Source organism: Eschrichtius robustus, chromosome 4 (genome assembly GCF_028021215.1).
Source record: "Eschrichtius robustus isolate mEscRob2 chromosome 4, mEscRob2.pri, whole genome shotgun sequence".
Classification (NCBI taxonomy): domain Eukaryota; kingdom Metazoa; phylum Chordata; class Mammalia; order Artiodactyla; family Eschrichtiidae; genus Eschrichtius; species Eschrichtius robustus.
The window spans coordinates 105970979-105990476 of record NC_090827.1 but is presented as its reverse complement, the minus strand read 5'-3'; the positions used below and the strand labels follow the sequence as shown (position 1 = coordinate 105990476).

General features: G+C 34.2%; 1 pseudogene; it reads right to left on the bottom strand.

The window, feature by feature from the left end:
• Positions 1 to 18236: 18236 nt before the first annotated feature.
• On the bottom strand, positions 18237 to 19498 carry LOC137763515 (probable ATP-dependent RNA helicase DDX10 pseudogene; annotated as a pseudogene).

Genomic DNA, 19498 nt, shown 5'->3' with positions numbered 1-19498 from the left:
AATAAGTTGATGGAGAGACTGGAGCTAGAAAAGTGAGCTAGGAGATGATTGAAAATATGTCATGAGGTAGGAAGCTAAGCTAAGCTAAAGTGTTGGTTCAGGGGATGGAGATGATTTATTTAAGTACAGGACTTACATGAAGAAAAAGCTAAGAATTGTCAGTGTATTATATCTTCAGAAATAATATACATTGAACATTAGTTACTCCTGGGACTAATTAATAACAAAACAAAATAGATATCCAGTGACAGTAAAAAAGAAAAGTTGTGCACCTGTGTGTATATTTAACCAGCAATTCACTCAACCTAAGGAATCAGGTTTTTATATTACATGAATGAGAGAAATGAGAGAAAAAAGAAAGGCACCTCAATAGAAATTCCTAAGTAGTTTGATGAATGAAAGATTTGAATTATACACCAAAAAGGAGCAAAATCAAAGTGCTAGTTTCTGGTTCAGTGGAATGAGTTGCAGTTTCTAGTTTAGTCCTTTGCCCACTCATATCCTTATTACAGGGAAGAAGAAAAATTTTCCCTTTCTTCACCTACTTAATTCAGTTGGCTTATAAGATTAGCTCACATTTTAACCACTTACCCTGTGTGCAGGTTGAAGCAAGCACACCTCTTCTGTATCCCACTATACTACTCATTGCTCCTATCACAACACTTTTCACATTTTATTATAATTTTGTATTTACTGACCATCTCTTCATTAGATGGTGAGCTTCCTTTTCTTTTAAAATTCAGAACAGAATTACAAAAAATCAAGAAAAATAAAGCCAAAACACAGTGCTGAATAAATGACTAAATGACAAAGGCAACGTCTGAACTTAGGACACCTATGTTTGATATTCACACAGGGTGGGAAGAAGGATAGTGGCACCTGAAAGGAGGACTGAGATGCAAGTAGAAATTGTGCACATTGAAAATGCTTAACTTGCAGATAATTCCCAGTCAAGTAAAGACCTGCATATACTCACATATGCAAAGTGAACGTATATTGGCCTTAAGTGTTTGGCTTCTTCCCAAATCTTTTGTGAAAACTCTGCTTTTGCAGTGGTCAGCAACAAAACTCAACCTGGTTTTTCTTTTCTCTGCTCATTCTATCACCATTTCCCTGATAAATGTCTTCCATGAAGACATCAAGGTCTGTGTGCCTTCTCCTCTGCCATCCCTCATTGGGAAATGGGATTTATGGAGATAGATTTCATGGGACATGACAACGTCTCAGGTCATGCCCTTTCCTTACTAAAAACTGAGAAAGAGCCTCCAGCTAAAATAAAATTACAATGTGTGAAACTAGTGAAATAAGACTCTCAGGTAAGTTGTGAGGTTAACTAAGAGTGTGAATTGTTCTTAAATTTGTAGTAAGTAGTTTGAAAAAAAGAGTCCTAAAGCCCAAATTTAACATTAGGTATCTCGTCTGCTGTGACTTCCCAGAATCAGTGTCTCTTCCTTCCTTGAAGTTCAAAGACTGCTGCCCTTCACATTTTGGAAGATGCAGTGCAGGAAGCTCAGCTACAAGCCTGGGGTGATGCCTGTGGAGTATCACTGTTTTATCAAAGCGACTTTGGAAAACTAACTTCTTTCAGTGGCTCCTGGGGAAAAACAGGTAATTGATTCTTTGGGGTGGCTGTTGTTTTAACTTGCTTCATTATTCTTGTTTTATAGTTTTGTGTGACATGTATACAGCAAGCAGGGAGCACAAAGAGATGGAAATGTGCACCGGGTTAACATGATTTATTTTCACTGGAATAAAATGACATTTCAAAAGCAGGGACACCGTATTATCTGCAGTTTTCCTTAAAAAACTCTTAACAATGTATAATGCTTATTTTGACCCTCAGTTCCTAGGTAAGGCTGCCATCACCCCAAACTGTGTGGCTTCAATAACAGGGCCTTATTCCTCGCTCTCAGTAGTGACTGTGGGTTTTATTGAACTCTGCAACTCATGCTTTCTCATTTCAAGTTTCAGGCTAAGGAATATACTGCTCCCCAGGAAGACACTGAAAATCACACAGCAGTTAATAGGTAGGAATAATGCTCTAATAGAGAAAGGGAGCAGATAATTGGGCACTTATCCACCGCATCTGTTTATATAATAATTATTTCTCTTGGTCCCCTTTCACTTCCCTTTCCCTTTCTCCTCCTCTTTTTCTCCCTCCTTTCCTACTCCTTTTTCTTCTGACAGCAGAATTACTGTAAAAACACTCTGTTTCAATATTGCTCAAATGTGAGTCATGTAAGGTACAATTTTACAGGAAAATTATACCTATGGACTTCTGCCATTGATTTACTTTTATCATAATGCTAACGTTTAAATACTCACACTATAAAACTAGTATAATTTTCTTGTGCTTATATCTCTTTTTCAAGCAGGAAAGAGAAACAAATTTATATATTAAATGCAAGAAGACTGCAAAATATTAAAATTTAACTTCAAAACATTAATTTATTGTGCCCAATGATACATTTGTACATAAACTACCTCACCGATGTCAAGTTAAATTGTGGAAAAAGTATTATCTGACCCAGCTCAGGGATAGTGTCGTAATAATGTTAATGCAGAAAATACCTATTTGCATTAATATGTATAAAAATGACATTAATGCATCTAATTTATCTTTGTATCCTCCAGACCTGCCAAGGTGCCTGGTTCACAGTAGATGTAAAGATATTATATGTCAAACTTTATTTACCAGCTCATGATATTCAGACCCCATATTTAACAAATGTTTAAGAAAATGATCCCTCAGCTGCTTATTTTAATGAGTGCCAGGCACCCTGTCAGGCATTAAGAATATGATGAAAAGAAAAACAGATTATTTCTTAGCCTGCAATGAATAAAAGAAATAAATAAAAAAAAAAACATTGTAAGTGTTAAAAAGTAGAATTATCTGTTGCTCAAGAATATCTAAAGGACAATTAATCTAGTCAGAAAGATCAGAAAGTAATGATTGAGCTAAGATATGAAGGAAAAGAAGAGTTAACTGTGCAGTGGAGGGGAGAGGAAGAAGGCATCTCAGGCAGGAAACAACAATTATGAAGGCATTGTGGTGGGAGGGAACACAGTGCATCAAATAAGGCCAGTGTGCTAGACCACAGGGAGAAAAGGGAGCACAGGGTGTAATATTGCTATGGAGATGCATTAAATGAGGTATCAAGTATTAGTACTCTAAAAGCTGTTATTCTAAGAAAAAAATAGAGGCTACTAATTTTTTTTTTTAGTTAGTAAAAATGTTGGTCATTTATTGATTGTGTGATTATATATCTACCCAAAAGAATTTACAATCTACTTGAACTTTCAGGTCTGCTTTAAATTCACTCAGCAATATTTTATAATTTTTCACATGAAATTTGTACATTTTAAAAATTTATTCCAAGATATTTGATTATCTTGTTACTATTATAAATATTTTAAGTTGATTTTCTAGATGCCCATGTTAGTAAACATTAATCTTGTAACTAAATGTTTTAAGCAGAGAAAAATGACCAATTATATATCACAAAAATAAGTGACATCAGATTATGGTCAAGTGAGAAGGTAGGAAAATCCTCTCATAAATTTGGAAAAAAAGTACAAAAATAAAAAATACAAACCCACACCCACACAAAATCACATAAAGCTCAAAATACCTTTGTAGTGATTTGGAAATTAATGAAACCAAAAGCGTAAAATATTATGAGAAGTATCTTTGCAGAACAAACAAACAAACAAAAAAATCCTGCTGACCTTAGAAGAGTGAACATCAGAAAAGTGGAAATCTGTGAAATTCTGGCCCAAGGCTGTTTCTTAACTCACTCACATCCTCGCAAGTTAGTAGACATGAAAGGTCTGCCAGAGCAGGGCAAGCCATATGGAATAGCAGCTTCTGCTGCCATCCAAAAGGGCTCCCTTATTTTGTAGTGCTGGTGATGCCCACTCTCAGTGGCAAGAAGGACCAATGGCTCTACTAGCCTGATTTGGTAGTTGTTATATATAAGAATATGTTTGAGGCTTGACTGAGGCTAGGACATTGGAGGACCTCAGCCAGCCACACACTCCTGACCAAATCTGAGGATGCTCACAAGAGCACAGAAAATTAAAAAGGGCTCAATAGAAAGTAAAATCTGGAGTATATATGAAACCAATCTGAATTTGAATGCACTTTTCTATACAGGCAAATACATGTCATATGCAGAGTATAAAAGTCTTATGGACTTGAAGTGGATGAGCATAACCTCAATTATTAGTTGATGACTAAGGTATGCAAACACTGGGAGACCTCTTAAAAATAATTTAAAAAACAATAATAAAAAAAGAACTGATCAAAGACATCAGTAGCTGCACACTGAAAGGGAGACAGACTTCATTACTTTAGTCCAATCAACCATTAAAGGAAAAATAAAAAATAAAAAATGAAAGTAAATAAACAAAAAATCCCCACCCACAATTATCATTCAGTAAAAGTCAGAATCAAAAGTTGCTACAACTAGTTTATCTAAAATGTTCTGTTTCAACAACAACAAAAAATTTGATATGCAAAGAAACAAGGAAGTATGACCTAAACCATGAAAAAACAGCCAATACAAACTATTTCTGAGGGATCTCAGGCATTTCATTTAGAAGACAAAGACTTCAAAACAACTATAAATATGAGCAAAGAGCTAAAGAAAAGCATATTTCAGGATTTAAAGGAAAGCATAACAACAATAAATCAAAGATATACATGCTAAAATTTATAAATTAAAATTAAGAACTAAGTTGAAATTTAATGGTAGAAAAGTACAATAACTGAAATTAAAATTTGTTAGTAGAACTCAACAGCAGATTGAATAACTAATGAAAATACTTTCTTCAAAGAAAAGCCCAGGCCCAGATGGCTACACTGGAAACTTCTATCAAATATTTAAAGAATAAATAATACCAGTCCTTCACAAACTCTTGCATAATTTAGACAAGGAGGACATACTACCCAACTCACTATGAATCCAGTGTTACCCTGATACCAAAGCAAGATAAAAACTTCATAAGAATATTACATAACAATATCCATGATGAATATACGGGCAAAAAGTCTGTAACAAGATATTAGCATACTGAGTCTAGCAATGAATAAATGGATTATACACTACGGTGAAGTGGGACTCATCTCAGGAATGCAAGGTTGGTTTAACAACCAAAAATCAATTAATATTATACCACAGTAGTAAAGGACATAAAGGACAAAAACCACATTATTATTTCAATAGATATAGAAAAAGCATTTTAAATATCACAACACCAATTCATGATAAAAACTCCCCCCAAAATTGGAATAGAAGAGCACTTAAGCTCAGTCTGTTAAAAGCCATCTCTGAAAATTGTGTAGGCAACATCAAAGTTAATGTTGAAAGACAATATGTTTTCCCTGATATTTGGAATAAGGTGAGAATGTCTAGTTTTGCCAATTCTACTCAACATTGTACTAGAAGTTCTAACTAGTGTGATAAGACAGTAACTAAGAGAGAAAGAGATAGAGGCATTCAAATTGGAAAGGGAATAGTAACGTTTCTTTATGATTTTAACATTCTATGAAGGAAACCTTAAGAAATTCATGGAGATAAGGATGGTTAATAGAAATATAAATAAGTTAAAAATTCTAGGATAGAAGATCAATATACAAAAATCAATTCTCTTTCTCTTCACTAGCAATGAAACACACAAAAAGGAAATTATGCAAGCAATTCTTATTTCAATAGCATCAAAAATAATAAAATGCTTCGTTATAATGGAAGAAAAAAATAATTGCAAGACTCACAAACTGAATATTACAAAACATGGATGAGGGAAAATAAGATGATCTAAAATAATGGAAAGATATTTCATTTTCATGGATTGGAAGACTCCATATCGTTAAATGATGATCCTCCCCCGATTGATCTATAAATTCCATGAAATCTCTTTTAAAATCCCAGTAGTCTTTTGAAGAAATTATTAAGTAGATTCTAAACTTTATACAGAAATTCAAAAAACCAAGAAATCCATCACACTTTTGAAAAAGAAGAAAGTTGGAGAATGTACAGTATCTGATTTCAAGGCAAAGTATAAAGCCATAGTAATCAACATAGTGTATTGGCACAAAGATAGATATATAGATTAATAGAACAAAATTATGGGTCTGAATGATGCTGAAACAATTGTAAATCCCTATGCAAAAAGAAGAATGAGAAAGAGGAGGAGGAGGAAGAGGAAGGGGACAAGAGGAACTTAAACCTTTAACTCACACCATAAGAAAAAATTAACTCAAAATTAATCAGATGTAAATGTAAGACCTAAAACTATAAAACTTCTAAAATGTAGGACAAAATATTTGTGACCTTAGGTTGGGCAGCAAATTCTAAAAAATGGCAATGAACATAAGAGAATAAAATGAGTAAATAGGACTTCACCAAAATTAAAAAGTTTGTGTTTCAAAAATACCATTTAGAAAATCCACAAACTAAAAAAAAATATTTATGTCTCATATCTGAAAAAGACTTGCATCCATAATATATAAAGAACCCTTTCAACTTATTATAAGTAGACCAACAACCCAAGTGAAATGGGCAAATTCTCTGAATAGACATTTCACTGAAAATTTCACTATCAAAAGCTGAAAAGCTCAAGAAAAGTTTTCCAACAGTATTAGCTATTAGATCACTGGACATTAAAACCACAATAATATTCACCAAATAGAATGACTGTAATCAAAAAGATATACAATACCAATATTGGCCAAAATGTTGAAAACTGAATTCTTCATACATTGCTGACTGAAATGTAAAATAATACAGCTACTTTGGAAAACCATTTGGCAATTTCTTAAAAAGTTAATGTTTCCATAAGACCAAGCTGTTTCAATTCTAATAATCTACCCAAGAGAAAAAAAAAACAAAAAACTGTGCCCCAAATGAAATGTACACAAATGTTCACAGCAGCATTATTCATAATAGCCAGGATTTGGAGACAATGCAAATTCCCACCAGCTGTTAAATAAATAAACAAGATGTGGTAATATCCATACTAAGCAATCAAGAAAAAGGAATGAACTACTGATACATACTATAATATAGTAGAAACTTAAACCATTATGAAAAGTGAAAGAAGCCAGACACAAAAGACTGCATATTGTATAATTGAATTTTTATAAAATGCTCAGGAAATGCAAATTATATAAAGATGGATAGCAGATCAGCTGATGAGTGGGACTGGTAGTGAGTTCAGGATTAAATGTAAACAGGTACGGAAGAGATTTTGGAGTTCATGAAAATGTTGTAAATTGTGATGATTATTAAAAACTCTATAAATTTGCTAACAATCATTGAATTGTACAATTACAATGGGGAAATTCTGTAGTATGGAATTATATCTTAATAAAGTCGTTGAAGAATGAATGGCTGTAGAAGAGAGACCTGTTTGGTGGGTGGTGAATAAGGAATTTGATACAGAGGATTAGTTAGGAACATATTGCACAAATACAGGTGAAAGAAGATTAAATGAAAGTGCCATGCATGCACCGATGCACAGAGTTAGAAATGGAAGTGACCCTAGAGATCTTTGTCTCCTCACACTACTGGATTTTAAATTAAAACTCAGTAAGAGTAAGTGAGTTTTCTATTTTCAAATAGCTTTATTGGAAGAACCAAAAGTAGATCTTAGGTCTGTTGAAATATTCAGCACTCATTATACTGTTCATTATTCAGGAGTTGGTAAAAACTCTGTTGAAATTGTTAAAAGCAAAGTTTTCTCTTTAAAAACATTATTGTTCACAATATGCTTTATTGGCACAAAAAAGCAAATGTTTTTGTATGAACTGTGTTAGAATGGGCTCTGAGTATGTATTAAGAAAGAAATAAAATAAAATAAAACCGGCTAAAGGTGTTATTCAGAACTTTAAAAAATGTGAATGCATTTTTTCCAAAGGAAACAATGAATACCAATTTGTCCAAAAAAATAAATAAATAAAACAAAACAAAACCATTAAATTGGGAAGTTTCAGATGTAAGCAATTTCCTTGAAATCATAGGCAAGATATAATTCTGATCGTGTTTGTTCCAAGTCTTGGCAAAGAAGGAAAGGAGGTTGGTGGATGTGGTTTCGAGGGCGGGGATGATACCAGTGAGACCAGTTAACCCAGGTAGTAAAAATTTGGTGTTCAGGTCAATTCATTCGTTTTAGAATGACTACTAGATTTATTTGGATTTAACAAAAGGAGTGAAGATTCCAAAAACCACAATTTCCCTAGAAATAAGATAAACAAATTTTAGTTCATTTTCCTTGAATTAATACTGAATTAGTGAACTTATTTCTGGAAGCAAAAAATGATTTACGTTCAATATCTCTGCAATTTCAAGGTGACAGGCCTAGCCTGTGGAATACTACATGCATGGAAAATCAATCCAAGGAATTTCTTTTTCCTGTGAAACAGATATTTCAATAATTAACCTACCATCAAGCGACACCTACTATAATAATATCTTTCTTACAATGAATACTAAGAGCTTAATATACAGTGCTCTTCTTATTCTACAAGCACCTATTTTGAGGAGGAGTGAATCTAGAGATTGTTAACGCAATGCCAGCTGATTGAAGGCATTGCATAGATTCAGATCTTCATATAAATGTTACCTGACTACAGTGATCATGATCTAAGTTTTCTAGCCCCTCACCTTCCATGGTAAAAATTCCATGGGATGGAAATATTTGAAATCTAATCCTGGTAATATCACTAACTATCTCTGGAACTTTAGGGAAATTGTTTTAAATCTTTGAGCCTTAGTATCGCCTACTATAAAATGGGAGCAATTGGACTTGCCATTCCTATCTCAAAAGATCTGTATTAGTCAGTTTAGGCTAGGCATGTTATGGTGAAAATTAAAATAAAATAACCCTCACACGTCTGTGTTTTATTTCCCACTCATGTGAAATTCAATCTAGATTGTTGGACCTCCTCCACCTTGTAACTATATTATCTGGAACATGTGCTATTCAAGGTTACCGTCATAGGGAATGGGAGAGATATAAAGAGGCACTTAACTCTCAATTGCCTCAGTGTGGAATTGACTCACATAATTGTCCCTCACATTTCATTTACCAGTAGTAATCACATGGTCCCAATAAATTTGCAATGAGATCTGCAAATGTGGAGGACTACCTGATGGGCACTGTCATTGCACAGTATCGTTGATGACAGTAATAGTAATATTATAACTAACAGCAATTATTTCATGTAATCTACTCTACCATCCTCTCCTAAAATAACTATCATGCTTCCATTTTAGGGATGGGCAATTTAATTAATTTATATTTTTTGCTCAAGGTCACATAGCTACTAAGTGTTGAAACTAGGAGTCAGATTCAGATATGTCTGATTCCAAAGCTTCTCCTGTAAACCACTATGCTATTCAGTATAGAGATATGGAAGGCAAATTTAATTCTCGTGGTGTTAAACACAGGGTGCTTCACCTTCTTCTGTACTATTTTGGTCCTATAGCTTCTGATCTAGCCTCTAGATAACTCGAACCATTGTAAGAGCTCATAATGTTTTTTCTTTGAGGGGCGTTTGCAGAGACTAGCAATTTTTAAATAAAGGTGTTTTTATATCTCTTTTTAGGCTTAAATATTGTTGATGTTGCTTATGTTAATTTAAATAAATTGACATTAGTTGATGTTTCATTAATACAATGTTCTTTTCTTCATGAAAATATGACTGCTTAATGAAAACATTTTAATAGCACAATTGACAACAAAAGTTACAGGCTAATAAATATTATCCTGTTGATATAGTACTTTATATATACAAACAGATACTATATAGAGTTAGATTATAATATACTGTCTGCCATTTTAACCTTTCCAAATAAACCCTGGACTCTGTTTTGTCTTTTTTTTTTTTTTTTTTAGCATATAACAACTTATATTGTGCCACTAAATGGCATCTCTCTTCAGAGATTACAAAACAATGATATATGCATTAATGAACATGCTGCTGCGCTGAGAACATTATGAAAGAGAAAGCATATTGGCAGTGATATTAAATGATCTACAATTCAGAAAGGTAAGCTGTAAATGACTAAAATATTCCTTGCTATTATTTAAGTGTAATTCATTTTTCTAGACATTCAATGTACAATGAATGCCTTTTATATAAGTGGAAAGAAGAAGTTAGCAACACGATATCAATTTACATAAAAGCTGGTCCATTAATAACTTTGCCTATGCGGTTGAGGTCAAAAATTCAATTAAGTTCCACTATAATGATGATTCTTTCCACTAGAAATCTGATTCTCACCTATCCTGATAATAGAATGATTCAATCTTGGGAATTAGAAGTGTCAAGAGCAATTAAATTAACATGTTTGTATTTTGCTATAAAAACATTGGAAGAAAGAATGCTTTGTAAGACATAACAACTATATTAAATTTGATTGAACTGTAGGACTAATTCCTGATATGTAGTTCCTATACTTACAATTCATTCTAAAAGCTTTACAGTATAGAAGGTATTTGTAGTTAGATGAATATATGTTTACTATTGTTTAGCAGTGATTTTTTTTGTTTGACTTTCTTCCTTTTTTATTTTTTTGTAAACAAAATATATTTCTTTCCCTGGGCTGTAGTTGTAAATTAGCATTTGAATTCAAATGACAGCATGTTCCTTTTCTTTTCCTGTACAATTCTTGTCACAAATGTGTTGTTTTTCATGGCAAATCAGCTAATTAGAGACAGTGTGGTGTGGAAAATGAATGGAGCTAATTGAATTAGTATTAAAACACTTAGTAATTAATCACTTCTTGCATAGCTATTATTCAGAGCTTAAAATTGTTGGCAAAGCTTATTCTTATCCATAAGTTATTCTCAATATTACTAGCATTAAAAAGAAGGTATTTAGGGCATATCCTAAACACACAAAAGCTTGCAAAGGAACGATTACTTCATTTAATTAATTAATTAATTTCATTAATGTCATTAATTTTTCTTAAGATCCTATATTTAAATGCTAACTTTCCTATAAAGAGTTAGTAGATATTGAAAAGAAGACTCTAGGATAAAATATTACTACAAGAGCTTGTTTTCAATCATTAATTTCCCTTGTAACTTGTGGGCTGCTAACTGAACACCAGGTGTTCTTCACTCACACCATCTCTGACTTCTAGAATAATATTGGTCTTCAAATCTCAGGTCTTTCAGTAACTGTTTTTTTCACTCATCCAGCTTGCCTGAAAATCAACAGCTAACTCACATCTTGTGAACCTTTCCTCTAACTTGTGAGTCAAGCTAGAGAAAGCTTCTTATTCTCTAATGTTTATAGTTTGTTCTCCTTTGGCAATACAGAAGTATAGGGAAAGATGATAAATTACTGACAGATTGGTTAATTGAGAATAGAACGTTGGCATGAAGAGTTTTTTAATTTAAATTACTGCTTCAGTTCTGTTGTGCAAAAGCTTTGAATTTGGTTGCATAAATCAAGGAAATATCCTAACACGATTTTTATACGTATTTGTGATGTTAGTTTTTATTCATTCATTCATGTATTCAGTCACTTATTCATTGAAGCAATAGTTCTATACGGGTGGGACTCAACCCTCAACCCTAACTGAGGCTCTGAAACCACTTTGGACTATTTTAAAAATAGACATGTCTGTACCCTTGAAGATTCTTCATCAATAGACCTGCAGTGGGTCCAGACCAAACATATTATTAAGGCTATATAGAAGATGAGATAATGGTACATACTGGGGTTAAGAACCACTATTCCAGATGTTATTCTAGGCACAGGGACTATAAAGACTAATAAGAAATGGTCCCTGTAGTAGCTTTCAGTCTAAAACAGTTATGAACCACTAAGTAAAATGAGAATAATTATCCCTCTTACATGTGACACTGAGAGTGAACAGCTGACCATAGGAGTACATCCAATGGCTGAGGAAATTTCCCCCAGAATCATTTTTATTTCTAAATTATTGAGTTTAAAATCTAACTTAAATATATTCATTTTAGTATATACACAAGAATATTGGGACTGATTAGAAGTGATATCAAGAGAAGTGATGTTTTCTCAATTATAGATTATAGATTTAGAATTAATATTCAAAACAGTATTTTTAAAATATATTTTCTATGACATATGGATGTCAGACCCAGGTTTTATTCACCATTTTATTGCAAGATCAAAACTGTGAGAGATGCATAGAGATCACTCTATAAATTTTTGTTGAATTAATGACCAAATGAATAAATAATGTATCTCTGAAATGATGATTATATTGGTTATTTCTTTGCTTTGACTAAATTAATTTCACTAATCACTCCCCCCCCCCCAATTCTTTTAGTGAATGTCAAGGAAACCTTTTAAGTATTATGAAAGGAGTTTTCTGAATTGCCTCCCCAAAGCATGATAGCCATAATGACTAACAGAAGAAATTTTCTCACCTGCTGAGAAAACTACCTCAGCAATCTGTGCAAAGTCAAATGCTAGTACTGCCAAGATGGGATTTTGAATTCTACAAATCTTGGATCCTTCTTCCTAGAATATAACCAAAACAAGATTCATGAAACCAAGCAAAATGCTGCCAAGGCAATTACATTGTTGCTTTCCAATTCCCGACTGCTTTAGAAGGCAAATAGCATTGGGAACCAAATTCTGTCAAGAATTAATTAGGGAATTAGGTGATAACGACAAAGATGACAGATTATTTGAGCCAATTTGGAGAATTAACTGAAGAATTAAAACTACAGTAACATGGCAACAATTGAGAGGATTTATAGTACTTACAGTGTAGCTTTTGCCCTGATTTCAGCACGAGTAAATGATGAAAATTCTGAAACTCTAAATATCAGTCTCAGACAGAGAGGTGAGAGAACTGACTTATCAGAAGCAACTCCCGAGATTAATAATAGTAGCTCACACTTATCTAATGTTTCTTGTACCATGTCACAGTGATCTCATCCCTGCTCTGAGCATGTTATAAATACTGACCCCTTTAACCTTTCCAAAACCCTATAAGGCAAGTTCAATTATTACTTTTTTTCTTCCTAATATTTTTATGCATGAGGCAGACAGCTCTTCTCAGCGTCAGAACCAAGATTTGAACCCAAGCTTTCTGGTTCTAGCGTCTTATGATTTTAACCACTGTACTGAAAGAAAAGAATTGTACAACATCCCATTTTGAACAATATGCTCTCTTGACATTTCCATGCTTGGCTGTTCAGAGACAATAAATGAAATATTTTATGTATTATTTAGTTTCCAGAAAATATAGTCTTATTTTCAAACCCCTCTTCCTTCTATTATGACACTATTTCTCCATTATTGAAAAGCCATCCTAGTCATCATTCATTTTTACTCCAAAATATAGTAATATTATTAGATTTACTGTCAATAAGGACCTGCTTAAACCTGAAGTATTTGAGATACAAATGTGTACAACAGGATGTTGAATACATTTCTGAGATTCCATGACTCTGTATAACACTTAGCAGTTTCAGTGATGATATCTTTGACAGTGTGTTACTGGTGGGAATTCTTTTCAACTATACCATAAATATATTTGGAAAATATTCCTATGTTTTGTGATTTCAGTTTAGGGAGAAACTGCTAAATGAAAACAGGAATTTAATGGATCAGGTTGACTTTTGAAAAAAGAAGTAAAGAATATTACTCAGCTATAAAAAGGAATGAAATAGTTCCATTTGCAGAGATGTGGATGGACCTAGAGATTGCTATACAGAGTGAAGTAAGTTAGAAAGAGAAAAACAAATATTGTGTAATATCGCTTATATGTGGAATCTAGAAAAATGGTACAAATGAACTTATTGACAAAGCAGAAATAGAATCACAGAAGTAGAGAACAAACTTATGGTTACCAAGGGGAGAAAGGGGGATGGGACGAATTGGGAGATTGGGATTGACATATATACACTACTATGTATAAAATACATAAGAAATGAGAACTTATTGTTAGCACAGGGAACCCTACTCAATGATCTGTGGTGACCTAAATGGGAAGGAAATCTAAAAAACAGTGGATATATGTATATGCATACTTGATTCACTTTGCTGTACAGCAGAAACTAACACAACATTGTAAAGCAACTATACGCCAATAAAAGTTAATAATAAATAAAAATTTTTAAAAAGAATTGAATATAAGACTAAACTCCACTTGTGTTACTATCTTGGCTCTCTTTGAATAGCAGAATTTCAATTGTGTCCAGATAGTCTTGCCACAGTAAGAATCTTTATCCTCTTCTCAAGCCTCCTCAGACAGGCTGCTTGACCTAAAGAGCTGAAAAATCTCTTTCTTTTCCATTTTGAATTAACCCAGAGGATAAAACATGTGGGTTTATAAGCTTGTCATGATGTCTTACGTTTTGAACTTTGATAATTCTAGGCTTCATTCCAACCATAGTCTTGGCTCTTGGTTGTCTCCTACAGGTTAAGATGTGCCATTTATGGATTCAGAGGAATCATTTTCCTTTCTACTAACAAGGATGTAAAATCTTAAAAACTTGACATGATTCTGGCATCTCTCAGCTACAGTCAATAATAAAATTCACCTGCAGGCTTAGTCCAGCCAAATTCCTGAACACTTATGAACTTCTGATCAACAGCAGCATTGGAATCTGGATCTTACGTTATGTCTCTTCTTTCGGCTGGATTTGTATATTCAGTCTTTAGTTTCCGGGTTCAGTGCTCCACTGTCCCTATGGGATGGAAATCTTTCCTTGAGTCCTAGACTGCTTGCCCTTTGCCAGTTTAATCTCATGTTTTCAATGCTGATGGTCACTAGAATCTATGTGTGAATAGTTTAAGCTTAATGAATATAAACACCTTAACTCTGCATTTCTAACCATGTGTCTTATCCGTATAGTCCTTGATTACTGAAGGAAAGGCAATCCTCTTGTAAATAGAGTCTGGCTCCATATTTAATATTTGATTGCTGATATCTCCTTCTACCCCACATCTGGGAAAGCTGATAAGAAAGCCTACTTTCTATCTCCTTTGATGCCAATGGGAAGATCAAACCCCATAAGCTCCAGCTAGTTCATGGGAGTCCTCACCACAGCCTCATTCCCTAACCACCCTAAAACCCCAAGTTAGTCTCTTTTCTCTGTTCTCTCAAGCCCTTCTTGCACCAGTTTCAGAGCTCACCCCTGTTCTCCCGGAAAGTCTCTGTGTGACTAATAAACCTTTCATAACTTCTTGGTGCATGTATGACATCATTAAGATTGACATCTGAACCAAATTTGGGGTGAGTGTTTATCCTGCTTCTTTGGAGTGACCAAAATTAGTTGTCATTCTTCTTAGGACTTTTCTCGTTTTTTTATTTCTCTATATTTCCTGCAGCCTGATTCCTTTTGATTCTGATTTCATTTCTGAATCCTTTCAACTATTTTTTTTTTTTTTTCTGGAAAAAGAAGGCTTATCTACCTATTTCCTAACCCTCTTCATGGACTTTTTTCTCTACTACCTTGTGTTCTCTTAATCCTGGATCTGCCTAAGGATCTGCCTGTAGACTTCCTCTACAGGACTCAACAATGGATAATATTCATTTTACCAAGCCCATCGTGGATAATCCCACCTGGCTTTTACCACTCCAATTATGCATCACTCCTTTTCCACAAACAAACTTGTACTGAAGAGTTCTGTGCCTGGTTTAGATTTTCATTCTTTATCCTAGATATTTTCACCATATATCTAGGAAACATCAATAATTATGAACAAAGTCCGTCCAAATAACCAGGTGCTAAATTCCTAGGCTTCCTCCATTTACTGGCTTCATCTATGCTCTGCTTCATTATTTTCTTCCTATACCATTTCATGAACCTTCTTTTATCAGGCAGACTAGCATAAAAGAAATCTTAATATCAAGCAAGATTACTCTCTGAACAATAAATCTTGTCCTTCCAAGAATCTCACACCCTCACATTTACTAAACTTTCTAATTAAAGTACTGAGGCCACCAATTCTTTGACCTCTCTTTTCTTCTGTCTTAATGGAAACTCAGCAATATTAAGTCAGTATCACACAGATAGTAACTAGACAATTCCTTGGTTTGCTTGGAAAATAAAGTTATTATGCATGGTCTCTCTCAACTTTCCTCCCCTCTGTCTGCTCCTCAACTTCATTACTATCTATACTTACTTCCTTTTCTGTAATTCCAAAGAATGAGATCCTTCTTCCTATTCTTAGGCAACCTCTGACTCTATCAATGTCTTTGACCTCATTAATCCCTGACTCTTTTGGAATCTTGTACCATCAGTGATCCACCCTCTAGCTTTTCTATCTTCAACCTCTTCTCTATTCAGACAGTTTTTAGCCTAAGTATCTCATCCTTGAATCATGTTACTCCCAAGCTCTTATCCTTCGCAAGCCATTCTAATCCATGATTTCAAAATAATCAGCAACAGTCTCTATCTCCATTGTCTCACCTCCCATTCCCTCCAAAATAAATCATAAAAATCTTTGTAAATTTTTGGCTTACCAAAACCAATAACATCAATTCTCAAATGCAATGGATATTTTCTATTCTTTTCTTCCTTAACCTTTACTCTGTATTTAATTGGCAATTCCTTCCGTCTTGAAATGCTGTTTCTCTTTGATTCTGTAACATCATTCTCTCCTGCCCTCTTCATAGCTTTGAAGATACCTTTCAGGTCTTGTCTACCCCCTCCTTTTCCTCTACCCATTATGCTCTTATTACTCATATGTTTTCCCATGACAAGGGCATCCAATTACATAGTTTCATGCTAATCACACTCATATGGATTGCTCAAGTCACCTTCATATAGCCACATTAAATTCTGCTGAACTCCTTCACTTGAATATGCCCCAATCTCTATATACTGACTATGTGCCAATTAAATCTCCACTTAATTATGTACCATTTGAGTTGCTCAACTCTAAGTCATCTCTCAAGAACTTAGCTGTCATCTTCACTTTTCTTTTACCTTCAGCCACCACTTTCAGTTATTTACCAAGTCCTAAATATTTCACATCCAATATATATATATGAAATAAAGACATATTTCACATTATGTGTATATTATATCCATTTATATCTGTCTATATCTATCTGTCTATCTATCACTCCTCTGCTTTCAAATCAATCTTTCTGCCCTAGTCATGTCCCCCAAATCTCAAAACTGGATTATTGCACTAATTCCCTAGCTAATCTCTCTGCTTTCATTCTTCACTCTTTGGATTATGCTGGTTTCAGTGTTCTGTAAATACAAACCCAACTGTGACAATTCTATTGAAAATTCTACCTTCACTCCACGTTTTCTAAATATGGTTTACCAGGCATTGTAAGGTTTGGACCTACTCATGCAGACTTACTTCCTGCTATCTTCCTTTACACCTTTCATACTCCAGCAACAATGAATTGCTTATATTTTCTCTATACCTCAATCCCTCCCCAATATATCACACTGCCTTTGCTTATGTTTATCTTTGCCTAGCTATCCCTTCCTAGGTATAGGCCTCCTCCTACCTCCACTCCCCCAGTCTACCTGGAAAACTTCTACCCCTACTTATCTTTTAAGATTCAGATTAGAGGTCACTCTTTCCAAAGCCTTTGCTCTGACCTCTCTAGACTGCATTATGTGTCCCTCTTCTGTATGTCTTTTACTTATTAGACTCTATAGCATATTTTTTGCCTATCTTTACCATTAGATTATGATGTCCTTTAGGGCACAGGCTATGTCTCATAAATCGTTGTTACTCCAGCACCTAGCAAAGTTCCTGACACATGGCCAATAAACTTTTATTGCATGGGGAGTCTTCAAGCCATAAAATGATTCACAGGAGAATTAATGGAGAAGTAACATGGTCTGAGCACTCCTTTGGGAATTAGTACTCTGCGTGATGCTGGTGAGGTCACTTAACCTTTCTGCATCTCTATTCTCTCAGCCGAAAAGAGACCACCTACATATTAAGATTCTTTTTCAGCTCCATATTTCTATGAAATGTGTACTCTTCATGCTGCACTTACATTTTTGATTATAGAAATTTAACAACTCCCTTGAGATATTTGCGGACACTACACACAGTAACTACACTGAAGTTAGGAAGTTATTTTGAACCAAGTCATTTATACAGATAAAGTTCCCTAGGAAAGTAATGTAAGTAAATGTGAATTGAATAAATAATAAACTTTTGTGACTTTAAAAAATTTCTTGAAAATATTATATATGCAATGGAAGTACTAAACATATGCATATATGTATATACTTATTCAATACATTCTATATATAAAATCATACATATAAACCATACATATTTCTCTCCAGTACTGTTTTTTTGCTTCTGTGGCAATGGTCACTTTTTTCTTGACACTGGATTTAGAAGGTTCTTTCTTTTGTAATGTTTTATTTTCTTTAAGGTCCAACCCAAGCACATTTCACCATAAAGAAATCAGCATCAAGTCCCTCTTCCTCCTCCTCATCATTTCCGTCCAAGAACTGCATGGAAATATCCTTGATCTTCTGTACCTCATCAGTGTTAGAGACCAATTGAGCTTGAGATCCTTTTGCTTTTCCCAATTTCTCTTTCCTTTTTTATTCGTCTTCCTTCTTTTTTTCTTCTTCATGATTAATGCAATTAACCAGTCTCTACTCTGCCCCTTCTGGTCTTTTCCCACCTTTTTGAAGGATGGACATTTTCTCATTGAAGTAGGCTCTAAATTCTTCCACCTCATCATTGGTGAGGGAGGGAGCCCTTGGCTCAATTACTTTATTATCTTGACTTACTACCAGTTCTTTGGTGGGTTGTTTCTGAATTTTCTGAAGAAATTTTACCCATGGTGACACAGCAAGACTAAGAGACAAGGCACATTCAGGCATAGGTAACATGCCCACATTAAATACATTTTATCCTTCATCAGATATACTGAATGTATGCAGAGAACAAAACACCTTTGAGCTCTTTCTTTTGAATCTTGGGGCTAAAAAAATTCCATTATTTTTCTGGATGTCTAAAAGTTTTTTCTGGATTTATTTTGATTTTCTTCACAGGCACTTTCTTCTGGAGAAGCTGCTGTACCGTCTCTCTTCCTTCTGAGGAAAGCAAAATTAGTAAAGTGTCACCATTCTCTTTGTACCTACAAGTTTTATGTGTTGGTGTCCTATGGACAAACCCAAGAACCCAATTCACAGCCAGGACGTCCAGCCCCCTGGCTGTAATATCAGCAACAAAGAATATTGCAGATCTCTTGAAGGCAAATTCACTACAGTAACTTCCATTCTCCTCACTGCTGCTGTCACACATGGAGGGCAAGAATAGAAATACCAGGAAGACCAATAGCTGGCAGATCTCTTGGTACAAATACTAAACCTCTTTACAACTGAAGGACAATGTAATATGCTTCTTCTTTAGATGACTTCTCAAAAAGGAATATATCCCACTTCTTTCTTACTGCAGCTTACAATCTATGTAATTCTGTTCCAAAGTGACAGGGGTGTTGTATTTTGCTTTTTCATGAATTTTATATATATACAT